This window comes from Peromyscus leucopus, chromosome 1 (genome assembly GCF_004664715.2).
Source record: "Peromyscus leucopus breed LL Stock chromosome 1, UCI_PerLeu_2.1, whole genome shotgun sequence".
In the NCBI taxonomy this organism is placed as follows: domain Eukaryota; kingdom Metazoa; phylum Chordata; class Mammalia; order Rodentia; family Cricetidae; genus Peromyscus; species Peromyscus leucopus.
In genome coordinates, this window is record NC_051063.1 from 124,022,926 (window position 1) to 124,036,814 (window position 13,889).

General features: G+C 43.3%; 1 protein-coding gene and 1 non-coding gene across 2 annotated transcripts in view; both read left to right on the forward strand.

Annotated features, from left to right (window-relative positions):
• Nucleotides 1–214: 214 nt before the first annotated feature.
• Nucleotides 215–13,889, forward strand: part of Blm (BLM RecQ like helicase) — a 93,206-nt gene continuing 79,531 nt past the window's right edge. The window contains exon 1 of the mRNA XM_028873766.2: nt 215–298. The gene's annotated coding sequence lies outside the window, so the exon portion shown is untranslated. The remainder of the gene's footprint in view (nt 299–13,889) is intronic.
• Nucleotides 8,030–8,165, forward strand: LOC114696245. The gene has a single exon (XR_003734971.1). It is a non-coding gene; the product is annotated as a small nucleolar RNA SNORA70 (small nucleolar RNA).

Sequence of the window (13,889 nt, forward strand, 5' to 3'; positions counted from 1 at the left end):
CACAAAAACAAAGCCTTACTAGCGCCGGAAGCCCGGTAGGTTTGCCACAGTCACCTGACCCACCAGCTGGATTCTAATTGGGCTTTGGGAGTCTGTGCTCGGGTGATCCCGCCCCAGCGGCTCTAAAGGGCGGGGCCAGCTGCCAGAGGCCACGGTATTGGTCAGTCCCTTCAGGGCTCGCCCAATCAGAACCATCCTTCTTGCGGCGCGAAGCGAGCGGAGCGGGGCGCCGGAGGGCCCTGGCGGCGCGCGGAGTTTGGATGGTGATTCAGCCTGGCGCGGCGTGAGCCCGAGTGAGGTGAGTTCCGCGGAGTCGGGGCTGCGGTGGCTCCGCCGGGTAACCCGCTGCCCCCGGCCCGGCCCGGAGCCGGAGGCCTCGGCCATTCCCCTAGTGGGGAGAAGAACCCCGGAGCCCCAGAAAAGGCCGTGTCAGGCGGCCGAGGCTTGAGTCTTGCTGTCCACCCGTTCCTTAAGGTCCAGGATCTTGCTTTTTGTCTGTCACACGCCAGAAATGATCTCACCCCGGAGTGTGTCCAAGGCTGCAACGACCCCTCATCAACACGTTTTCCCGAGACTTTAGAGGAGGGGAAATTGAATTGCCCCGGTTTTAGACGTCGAGAATCCGAAGCTCAGACCTTGTGGGCTTGGATGCCAGAAATAAGATTTGAATAAGACCTGCACAGCTCGGAAGCATATCCTGCCTCAGGCTTTCCCACTCCCCCAACCTGCTCACAGATCGCTTGATGGCTGAGATGGTCCGGCCTCCCACCTGACAGTTCCTGGCGCCATCCCCAGCTACACAGCGCTCCTGTGTCTACCACATTAAGGGGCAGGGGTAGGAAAGACTGACTGAGGGGTCCCAAGATGGAGCAGCCGAGAGGCAGAAGCCTGGGGAGTAGAAAATCAATTGGTTCTGTAATGAAACTTGAAAGGCGCTGCTTGCTTCAGCCACAAGCAGTGCTGAGATGACTAGTCTGAACACCACACCCAGCTTGAATCAACATTTTGTTACTCTGTCAGAAGGTCGCTTCAAATTGACTCGAAGGAAATGAAATTTCTAGGTGTCAAATCACCTTGGGGTAGGGGGGACAGTTTTGAGACAGATTTTCTCTGTGTAGCCCTGACTGTCCTGGAACTCACTCTTGTAGGCCAGGCTGGCCTCGAACTCAGAGATCCACCTGCCTCTGCTTCTCATGTGTATGTGTGTGTGTGTGTGTGTGCTTAAAGATGTGTGCCACCACCACTGCCAGGTCACTTTCAGTGCTAGTTCCCAAGATAGGGAATGGATACCAATTTTTTGTTGTTTTGGCTCTTGTAGTTCAGGCTGGCCTCAGACTTATGCGGCTGAGGATGACCTTAGACTTCTGTTCTTACTGCCTCAGCCTCTCAAGTGCTCGGGTTACAGGCCCATGCCACCAGCCCAGATATTTTAAATGATATGTTTTGAAATAAAAGAGAACAGCACAGATGGTAGCATCTTAAACTTGGTTGATGGGCATATAGGTGTCACTCTGTTTTCTGTACTTTTCCTTTTGTCTTTGGTGGGGAGCGGGGATGAGTGTGTTCTTGTTCGTGTTTGTGCAGGGGTGTGTGGATGAGCAGGCAGATATGTCTTCTTTAGTTGTTTTCCATCTTAGTGTTTGGGACAGCCTCTCTCTGAACCTGGAACTTACCGATTAAATTGGCAAGCCTTCCAGCACTGGCATTATCAAGGCATGTCACCACACCTAACTGTTCAGGTGAGTTCTGGAACTCTGAAATCAGGTCCTCATGTTTGCAGCACAGGCGCTTTACTGACTGAGCCATTTCACAGGCCTTTTCTGTCTTATTGGGTCCAATAAATAATCTGTACAATTTGTCTAAAAGCCTCTGAGTGCTCGGGCTACCTGTAGAGTTAAGATCAGCTCCCACCAGGAGTGGTGGCTCACACCTATAGAACTCCAGCACTTGATTGAGCAAGACAGGAGAATGGAGAGTGTGCAGCTGCATGGAGACTACATCTCAAAAACAGAAACAAGCTGCCTGTGGCAGCAAAAACCTCTAATCACACACATGGAAGGGGAGGCAGAAGGATCAGGAGTCTTCCTTAGGGACATACTGAAGTGGAGGCCAGTCTGGACTACGTGATGAGACCCTGTTCCCCAAAACCCAAAACAAACATTACAATGCTGGTTACATTTATAACATCTTTCCATCTCTTTAGCTATTTTCTTTCTTTCTTTCTTTGGTTTTTTTTTTTTTTTTTTTTTTTGGTCTTTTTGGTCTTTTTGGTTTTGTTTGAGACAGGGTTTCTCTGTGTACCCCTGGTTGCCTGGAATTCACTCTATAGATCAGGTTGGCATCCAACTCAGAGATCTTCCTGCCTCTGCCTCCCAAGTGCTGGGATTAAAGGCGTGTACCACCACTGCTTGGCTCATTAAAATATTTTTCATGATAGTTTTTATTTGTATGTGCATGGGCTTGTACCATGCTGTTGGTGTCAGAGAACAACTCACAGGAGTCAGGGGATTTGACTCAGGTGATCAGGGTTGGCAAGCACTCTTTTTTTTTTTTTTTGGTCTCCCCAGACAGGATTTCTCTCCATAAAAGCCCTGGCTGTCCTGGAACTCTTGATCTGTAGACCAGGCTGGCCTTGAACTCAGAGATCCTCCTGCCTCCCAAGCGCTGGGACTAAAGGCGTGCACCACCACCACCACCACCACCACCACCACCACCACCACCACCACCGCCTACTGCCTGGCTTGGCAAGCACTCTTTCTGGCTTGGCCGTTTCACTGGTCGTATTTTCATTTTTCACAAGTTCTTCCCACATTTTAATTATAAAATAAGCTATATTGACTTTCTAAGGTAACTATGATTATAATGTATTCATAGTTGACTAGTTCAAATATTTTTGAGTATTATTCTACGTAGCATACAAGGTCTCTAACTATGAACTATACTACTGGCTCTTGGTTTTTGAGACAAGGTCTTGTTATATAGCTCAGGCTGGCCATGAACTGGCTATCCTTGACTCTGCCTTCTGAGTGCTGGGATTATAGTTGTATGTCACCATGACCAGCTCTTTTTTGTGTTTTATTAATATTTGTTGTTAATTTTCTTTCCTTTTTTTGCTTTGTGTGGTGCTAGGAATTGAACCTAGGGCCTGGTAACCCCCAGGCAAGTGTTTGACCACTACTGAGCTGCACTCTAGCAGTTGATAATGTTTCTAAGATGCCTCAGGGTGATAATGTTTCTAAGATGCCTCAGGGTGAGAGGGGTGGTTCTTTTGGTAAAGCACTTTTTACACAAGCATGAAGACCTAAGTTCAGACTCCCAGAGCCCACAAAGAAAAGCCAGTTCCAGTGCCACAAACCTGTAATCTCACCACAGAGGTGAGACGGGAGCGTGCTGGCCAGCCAGACCAGCCAAATTGGTGAACTCCACGGTTAGTGAAAAGACACTTAATGTTGACTTCTGGCCTCCACACTCGAACTCACATGCATGCATTTGTGAATACAACGCACGCACGCACGCACGCACGCACGCACGCACGCATGCACGCATGCACGCGCCCGCCAGGCAGTGGTGGCGCACGCCTTTAATCCCAGCACTCGGGAGGCAGAGCCAGGCGGATCTCTGTGAGTTCGAGGCCAGCCTGGGCTACCAAGTGAGTTCCAGGAAAGGCACAAAACTACACAGAGAAACCCTGTCTCAAACACACACACACACACACACACACACACACACACACACACACACTGTCTTAAAAATTACATTATTCAGCCGGACGTTGGTGGCGCACGCCTTTAATCCCAGCACTCGGGAGGCAGAGCCAGGCGGATCTCTGTGAGTTTGAGGCCAGCCTGGGCTACCAAGTGAGCTCCAGGAAAGGCGCAAAACTACACAGAGAAACCCTGTCTCGAAAAATCAAAAAAAAAAAAAAAAATTACATTATTCATAAATTGTTTATAAGTGGTAAATTTTACTTACATCTCAGAGTTTATTACATTTTTTATTGTATTTTATGTATGTTTTCCCTGCATGTGTGGATGTGCACCACGTCCATGCTTGGTACCCAGAGGTCAGAAGAAGGTCTTGAATCATCTAGAACTAGAGCTATGGATGGTTGTGAACCACTTTGTGGGGGCTAGGAATCAAACATGGATCCTCTGTAAAGGCAACCAGTTCTCTTTTCCTCTGGGCATCTCTCCAGCCCCTTTTTTTATAATTAAAAAAAAAAAATGTATGTTTATGGGTGTTTTGCCTGCATGCATATCTGTGTACCCCTTGTGTGCCTGGTGTCCTTGAGTGACAGAATAGGGCATCAGATCCCCTGGAACTAGAGTTATAAATGGTTGTGAGCTGCCAGACCTCGCCCCTCAGAAAGCCCACCAAGGGTTGGCTCCTTCCCTGGAGATGCTCCAGACCACACCTACAGGGTATTTAAGACAGTCCCTAGACTGGCCACATGATTTCTCTTCTGCTTTCTTCCCCTGAGAATCACCTGGGTGTGCTTTGCTCATTAAATCTGGACTTTTAATTCGGCCTGATCTGATTCATTGCATCCGCAGAGAAACCCAGTATCTGGGTATGGAAACCTTTCAGTAATCTAGTGTTGTGGTGAGTTATTGTAGTTGATTTTCTAATGCTGAACTAGCCTTGCATTCCTGGGACAATAGAATATGGCCATGGTTTTATATAGAGCTAGGTTTTGTCTGCTTTCATTTGGAATTTGGACACCTCTGTCTATGAATGAGAATTAGCCTGGGGTGTTTTCACTGTTGAACTGGCTCGCAGTATTCGTTGTCAGGATGAAAATGTAGAGTAAGAGAAGCGAGAAGCTGATCTTTGCTTTGGGGTTGTCTGTGTGAAATTGGAGTGCTCTTACTGTAAATGTTCAGAACACTCTTTGTTTTCACCTTTTTTTTTCTCTGTCTAAAGACAGGGTCTTATGTGGTAGTCCAGACTACCTAGAACTCACTGTGTAGTTCAGGCAAAGCAGGCCTGGAACTCACAGCAGTATTCCTGATTTAACTGCCTAAGACATTAGCCATCATACCAGCACTTCCAGTTGTTCTGAGACAGGATCTCATACACCCCAGGTTGACCCTGAACTTTTACATAGCTGGGGCTTGCCTTGAATTCCTGCTTTCAATGCCTTACCAATTCCAGTTATTTAATATTGTATTGGCAGCTTAAGACAGTGAAATAAGGTAAGAGAAATTATTCAGAAGCACAAAGTTTGGAAAATTAAAAAAAGTACACTGTTATTAGCTGCAGATGATAATGGAATGTATTTAGAACACATAAATAATAATCGAAATAACTAAAATAAAAAAGAATTTAGCCTGGCCTTATGGTACAAGCCTATAATCCCAGCACTCAGATGTGGCTGCCTAAGAATTGGATTCAAGGTTGTCCTAGCTACATGGTGAGTTTGAGGCCAATCTGGACTATGTGAGACTGTCTCCAAAGCAGCACACAGAGAGGAGAGAGAATTTAGTAAGATAACAGTGTACAATTGACATGCAAAACCAATTGTTTGACAAATAGATTATATAAGGAAGGGGATAGTCTCATTTATAGTAAAAATTAAAAGATTAAAATATTTAGGAATTTTAAAACATAATTTTTTTTCCCCTTGAGACAGGGTTTCTCAGTGTAACAGTCCTGGTTGCCTGGATCTTGATTTGTAGACCTGGATGGCCTTGATCTCACTGAGATCCTCCTACCTCTACCTCCTGAGTGCTGGGATTAAAGGCTTGCGCCGCCGCCGCCGCCGCCGCCGCCGCCGCCGCCGCCGCCGCCACCACCACTGGCTAAAACATAATCTTTATGACACTAAATGTTATAAAAGTTTACTTCATCAAATGCAAAGTCCTTTTCCCAGGATAGAATAACTAACTTAACATCCTGAAAGCATTGAATTTACATAAGTTAACACAAATTTAATGTAGTTTCAGTAAAGATATCAGCAAGGTTTTCTTTCTGGTGCTAGACATGTTGATTCTAAAGTTCACACAGAACAAACAAAATACAGAACCATAAAGCCGGTATGGTGTCACACACCTGTAGTTCCAGCACCTAAACCCATAACTCGCAGAAGGAAGGAAGTAATAAAGATCACAGCAGAGACACACAGCTGGGATTAAAGGCGTGTGCCACCATGAAATACAGAAAATAGAGCAAGTATGAAGTAGACAAAATCAAGAGTTGGTTCTTTGAAAAGATGTGGAGTTTAGAGGTCAACTTGAGGAAATCGTTCTTTCCTTCCACCATGTGGGTTCTGAGAATCTAAGGTCATCAGACTTGGTGACAAGTACCTTTAATCACTGAGCCATCGTTATAGGCCCCTGGAAAGATATATTTAAATTGATTGTCTTTTAGCTAGATGAACAAGAAAAGTATCTTAGTTACTTTTCTATTGCTGTGACAAAACATCATGACCAAAGCAACTTATAAAAGAAAACATTTGGTGTGGGGGTCCATGATCCCAGAGAGTAGTAGAGTGCATGACCATCATGGCACAGAGCATGGCAGCAGGCACACAGGCAGGCGTGGTGCTGGAGCCGTAGCTGAGCGCTCACATCTGATGGCAAGTGAGGGGCAGAGAGAAGGAGCCAGCTGGAATGATAGGGACTTTTGAAATCTCAGAGACCCCCAGTGACACATCTCCAGCAAAGCCACACCTCTTCCATCAAGGCCACGTCTCCTACTTCTTCTCAAACAGTTCTACCAACTGTGAACCAAGAATTCAAATAGATGAGGCTGTGGGGGCCACACTCATTTCACAGAGAGAAATCTCAGAGATTCAGATAACTGAGGAATGAAAGAAGGACTGTTATAACAATTGTAGGAGTAAAGGACTTTTATCCTGGTCTGGTAGTACAGTCCCATAAATTCAACCTCTCAGGAGATTTATGCAGGAAAATTGTAGATGTGAGGCCAGCCTGGGCTACAGGGTAAGTTTAAGATAAGCCTGAGTAACTTAATGAGACCTGTCTCAAGATGAAAAGTGAAAAAGCTAGTTGTAGTTCAGTGGCAATGCTGTGGGTTCTGTTCCCAGTCTAAGGCGGGACACAGGGAATAAAGTGCTTTTTATGAAAAAGCTGTGAACAATTGTGTGTTGACAACTCTGATTTGAGTGTGTCCCCTAAAGAGTTCAGATGGGGGCTGGAGAGATGGCTCAGTGGTTAAGAGCACTGACAGCCTCTCCAAGACTCCGTTCAGTTCCTAGCACCCATGTGATAGCTCACAACAACCTATAACTCCAGTTCCAGAGGATCTGCTGCCCTTTTCTGGCTTCTTTGGGCACCAGGCATGCACATGGTGCACAGACATACATGTAGACAAAATACTCATGTAGAAAAGCTTTAAGGAAATCTTTTTAAAGAGGGCCCAGGTGTAGACACTTTAGTTCCTCAGTACGATTGCTGAGAGGTGGGGCCTACTGGGAAGGAGTAGAGTCATAGCAAGGGAGACTTCATGACTCATGACTGTCTTTGTCTCCTCTCTTCTCCTTGAGGGCCTTTTCATCACGAGAGGCCCACCAGAAGTAGACAGATTTTTTTCTCCATGAGCTCCTTTTCATCACGAGAGGCCCACCAGAAGTAGACAGATTTTTTTTCTCTATGAGCTCCTTTTCATCACGAGAGGCCCACCAGAAGTAGATAGATTTTTTTCTCCATGAGCTCCTTTTCATCATGAGAGGCCCACCAGAAGTGGACAGATTTGGAGTCATGCTCTTTGACGTTCTGCTTTTTATAATTGTAAGCTAAAATCAACCTTTCTTTTGTAAGTTACCCAGTTTTAGGTATTCTGTCACAACAGAAAAGCTGTAACACATTTGATAATGTAGATCAACTGTATAAGTTCTAGAAATGTATAACTACTGAATCATGAAAAAAGTGAAACCATTGAACAGACTTAGAATTAGTAAGTAGACTGAATCCTTAGTCAGGAGTGTTCTTAGACACACACACACACACACACCTCAGGACTAGATGGCAGCTGGTGATCTGTACTGTAAGTTTAAAGAATCAACCCTAGGCATAGTCAATTAAGCTGGTCAGGTTCCTTTCCCCATGAGAGCCTAGTGTGCAGTGGCTCCGAGCTGCTGCCCCTCTTCGTAGTGTGCAGCCTGTTGTTTGTATGTGTTGCCCTAAGGGACCTTGGAGACAGTTTTCTGGTGATATTCATGTGTCTGATCTAATTCTGTCTCTGACCTAGGCTTCAGACACATGCAGGTTGCCTTTGGGCACAGTGGCCAGGATTCACATTGGTCAGGTCTTCATGTACATCCTTACCAAGTTGTGGAATAAGGAACGTGTGATTGAGACCTTACATGAGCCAAATTCAAGTTTCCTGGCCACCAGAAGATCCACAGTGCAAATAAGTGAGGCTTTACCAAGTTTAATACAGATTAATTTGAAGGCATGGTAGTTCAGACTCCCCTTATCCTTAGTGACTTTGGGATCAGAAATGTCCCCAGCTGTGGTACCCTGGGGTGGGCCCTGTATTCCTGAGGGTCTCCACTGCATTGAGTCCACACCCTACCAAGCTATGTTCACTAATTAACCTCACATTCAGTTAAAAGATTAACACTAGGCTGTGTGGTGGTGGTGGTGGTGGCGGCGGTAGTGTACGCCTTTAATCCCAGCACTCAGAGGCAGAGCCAGGCGGATCTTTGTGAGTTCGAAGCCATCCTGGTCTACAGAGCGAGATCCAGGAAAGGCGCAAAGCTACACAGAGAAACCCTGTCTCGAAAAACAAACAAACAAAAAAAAAACAAAACAAAAAGAAAAAAAGATTAACACTAACATTCAAACTGTATGAACAAATCATATATAAAGAACTACAGCTCAGCAGATTAGAAACACCAATTTGAAAGGGCATAGGTGAGTTGAGAATTTAACCTAGTGGTTGCAACTCTCGAAAGGCCCTGAGTTTGTTTCTAGCACCAAAACAAAGCACAGCATGGGCAAAGGATTTTTCTTTTTTTTTCCTTTTTGGTTTTTTTCGAGACAGGATTTTTCTAGAGAGGATACACGATGGCTAATAAACACATGAAAAAGGTGCACATTTTTATAAATCATTAGAGAAATGCAAATAAAAATCAGGATGAAAGAAAACCTCACATCCATTAGGATGGCTGTCATATTAAAAAAAGCAAAACAAAACAATGAAATCCAGAAAGTAGCAAGTGTTGCTAAGGAAGCTTAAAAATTGGAAGCCTTGTTCACTGTTGATAGCAGTGTAAAAATGGTATCATGAAGGAAAACAGTATGTTAGTTCCTCAAATGATAAAAAAGAGAATTGCCATATGCTCCATTAAGTCTGCTTGCAGGATGTATCCAAGACAACTGAAATCAAGACCTTGAATGTAATGGTTAATTATTTAAAATTTGTTTTAGATTTATACATTTCATGTGTGTGAGTGTTTTGCCTGAATGTATGTATGTGCACCATGTACATGCCTGGTGTCTAAGAAGGTATCAGATCCCTTGAACTGGAGTTAGGAATGGTTGTGAGCCACCATGTGGGTCCTGGGAACAAAACTCGGGTCCTCTGCAAGAGCAACAAGTGCTCTTAAGAGCGAAGCCATCCCTCCAGCCCTGTCCTTGGTGGTTAATTTAATTGTTAGTTAGATTGGATTGAGGAAGGTCTAAGATAAAACACATTCCGGATGTGTCTGTAATGGTGTTTCCTGAGATCCCGAGGGCTCTGGCCTAGTCAGTGGATTAGCCCTTAGATGAATTCCTAAAGTGATGGATGGCCTGTTGGGAGGTGGCATCCAGTTGAAGGAGGTCGGTCACTGGTGGCTATATCTTCCTTCACTCCCTCATATTTTCTCAGCTCCTCAGCCTGAATGATGTGAACTGTTCTGCCCCATTATGCCTTCCCTACCATGATGGGCAGACACTTTAAAAACCATAAACCAAACAAATTACTACTTTTAAGTTGTTAAGGCATTTATTTGGACACAGCAACAGGTAAGTTAGCTAATTTATCAAATATTTCTCTCACCATGTTCATAGCAGTGTTAGAGTAGCTGTGATACAATCCTTGGCTGTCAACTTGACTGGAATTAAGTAAAACCCAAATGGCTGGGCACACCTGTGAGGGATTTTTTTTTTTTTTTTTTTTTAAATAAATGACTTGGAACGGGAAGACTGACTTTTAATCGGGGTTTTGATGTGGGAAGATACACCTTAAATCTGGGCCAAACCTTCTAGAAGCCTAGAAGCCTATGTAAAGGTCATGGAAGAAGGAATTTTTTGCTCTTGACCCGCTTGCTCTCAATGGCAAGCCCATTCCTTCACTGGCATTAGAACCTACTTTGGGATTCTGGCACAAACTGAAGCTCCCCTGGGACATCGAGCCTTGTGGACTAAACAAGTGCTGGATTCTTGGACCTTCTGCTGGTAGACAGCCATTGTTGGATTAGCTGGACCACAGCCTGTAAGTCATTCTAATCTCCTTTATAGACACAAATAAGTGCTGTTCCTCTAGAGAACTCTGACTAACATAGTAACCAAAAAGTAGAAACAATCCAAATGTCCATCAAAAGATAAAGGAGCAAAATGTAGTATATATGTACTATAGAACATTGCTCGGCTTTAAAAATGAAGGGCGTTCTTACTCATGCTACTTGAGTGAAGATGTTATGTTCACTAAACTAGGCAGTTGGAAGAGGAAGGTTCTCTGTGATTCCACTTACATGAAGAATGCAGACAAGTGAGACTACATCGCAGTGGGTGCTGGTGTCTAGGAGGGAGAAATCAGAAGAAGGTGTTAATTAGTGGAGAAGTGCCAGTGGTCAACAATTTAAGACTGGAGTTTGATGGTACAGCAGCGCCACTCTCCTGAACACTAACCTTCTAATTCATTGTTCTTTTTGGTGTCATAGCGCACATGTGACAGTCAGAGGACCACTTCCAGAGTTGGTTTTCTCCTACCTTGGGCTCCAGGGGTTGAATTCAAGTTGGTAGGCTTGATCAGCAAGGGCTTTTAGCTCTTGCTTGTCTTTGCTGCCCTACAGAACATTCTAAAATGATAATGATGGCAAGTCATGTGTCATATGTAGTTTCATGCAATAAACAACTTTAAAAAGACAGCTTGAAGCAGTACCTCTCCCACTGGCCAACTGTGAAATAATTTGTGTGTCAAAATACAGTTATCCCTCAATGTCTATGAGGGATTGGTTTTAAGACACTCAGTGGGTGCATGTGTGGGGACTTTTTTTAGTTTTTGATTTTTGGAGACAGTTTTTCTGTGTGGCCCTGACTGTCCTAAAACTCACTCTGTAGGCCATCCACCTGCCTCTTTTGTCACGTGCTGGGGTTAAAGTGCCACCTGGCAGGGGCACCTTTTTGTTTTTAAAGTAACAGCTTTATTGAGATTATATTTCACATAAAATCCAGTTTGATACGTACAGTTCATTGACTTTTAGTGTCCTCATAGAGGTGTGCACCTGTCACCACAGTCAAGGTTAGACCATTTTCATAAGCCCAGAGAGAAACCCAAGGCCCTTTGCCATATCCCTAGTCCTGTCATCCTTCCAGACCCTACACAGTCTGATTTGGGGTTTGGGGTCAGAGACTTTCTATTCAGCTCTGGGTGTGCTGGTACTTGTTCTGTATAGTCCAGGCTGTCCTTAAATTCGTGGTAATTTTCCCAAGTGCTGGGATTATAGGCTAGTATCCTTGATTTTAGTTATTTTGTTGTCAAAGCAGGTAGAGGCTCTTCATATTGGAGATACTATGTTTTTGTTTTTGTTGAGATAAAGTTTTGCTATAACTTGGGCTGGACTTGAACTCTCAACCTTCCAATCCCAGGCTCCTCCTGAATTACAGATAAGCACCATGCTACCCACTCTGTTGGCTTATTGTCGAGTTTACATTTTTTTGTGTGTTGCAGATACTGCCAAGAATGCCTTTTATTCTCAAAATAGTGTGTCTGGTTATCTTATCACACGTCTGATAGTGCTCTGTTTACTAGTTCTTTATTTTATTTTATTTTTTAAATTTAAACTGTTTGGCCTAATGGCTCAGACTTACTTATTTTTATTTTTATTTATTTATTTATTTTTAAAATTACACTCATGATATTAATCACATTTGTGGTATTCATAGATTACATTCACATTATTCATTCAATTATATATATATATATATATATATATATATATATATATATTTAATTTTAAATGTCGAATGTCATTTCTTGAAGGGGGTAGGAGGTCTTAATTACAGGCTTACAGCACAATGGGAGGACCCCGGCGGGCAGAAGTTCACTACTGATGTTTTACAATCTCTGTTTACTAGTTCTTATTTCCTATGCTTTGTTTATGTGTGTGTGGCTATTGCTATGCCTGTCCTGGTAAGTTGTTTTGGGAATTATTTAAGGTCTAGAATAAAGGCGTATTTTTGCAGACAGGGTTTTGTGCTTGACAAGTGCCTTGGTGTTAGGCTTTAAATGCATACTTTAAAGATGGTTAATTTCCTTAGGTAGTGGAAGCTGCTCTGATTTGTGGTTTAAGCCTTTACTCATCCTTTAGAAACAAGGAACTTTACTTTCCTGTAGATTCTTGGGAAGTTGGCTTGATTTTTGTTTGTTTGTTTGTTTGTTTTTTCTTTTGTTTCCTCTTCCCCAAAGAACATAGTTTGTGGGAATGCTGGTTTCTAGAAGACTCCATACCTTCATGGACCTTCACCTTGACTTCCTCCAGTCTTTTCCTCCCAGGCACAAATTGGTGATCCAGTTCTCAAGACTAGACAGACCTCCTCTGTGCTCTCATCACTTTTCTGGGTTCCCAGTGTTGTTGAGATCATGGCTCCAGGATTTTTCAGAGAATCCATAAAAGATTGGATAGATGTACTTCAGGATTGTTTGGTTTTATCCAGCAGTAATCTGGGGCAATGGCCAGTAAACCATTTATTTCTGCAAAGGACCAGATGGTGAATATTTTAGGCTTTACAGGAGAGGTGGTTTCTGCGGTGGTTCTCCTGTGCAGTACAGAAGCAGCCATAGGTAATGTGTGAGCATGAAAGACCATATTTACGAAACAGGCCTCAGCTCAGATTGGCCTGAGCCATGGCTTCCCCATTGTTAGGTTTCTCTCTTTATGTATTGCACATTATATGGTAGGTGCTGGAGGTTTCTGTTTTGAGGATGAGTACAATAACATTTAAATTGATCATTATGGGAGGGTGGTATTAGGGCTTAAACCTAGAGCCTCTTTCATGCCAGGCTAGTGCTCTCCTGCTGACCGTATCCTTAGTCCTGCTCTGGTGTAACTTAGTACCTTTATCTTATGCTTTTGTTAACTGAATTTTATTTTGGATTTGAGTTTCTTTTAAATTTTTACTTAAAATAGAATTACATCCTTTTCTCCCATCCCTTTCCTCCCTCCAGCTCCTCAAATTGGTAACTTTTTTCTCTGATTACTATTATATAAATATGAACAATTTTATTACAGTTTATTATGTGTGCACACGTGCACATACACATGTGGAAGTCACAGAACAACTTGCAGGACGTGTCTCTCTTCTTTCACATGTAGTGTCCTAGGGTCACATTAAGTCCTCAGGTGTGGCAGCAAATGCCTTTATCTGCTGATCCATCTCACTTGGACCTCAGCTGAATTTTAAAGGCATTTGGTCAAGTTTTGTAAAATATTCTTGTAGTATTTTAGTTAGAATTTTGTTAACCCATATATTAATTTATAAGGAACTATTATCTTTATATCTAGACTTTTCATTTAAGAGCATAAATGTTTCTGTACTCTTGTTTTTCTCAATGGTATCTAGTCATTTTCTTATATCACTTACATGTCTTTTGATGAGTTAATTGCTAGTTTACTACTGCTACTGCAGTTGAACGCCTTTTTAAAACTGTATTTTCTA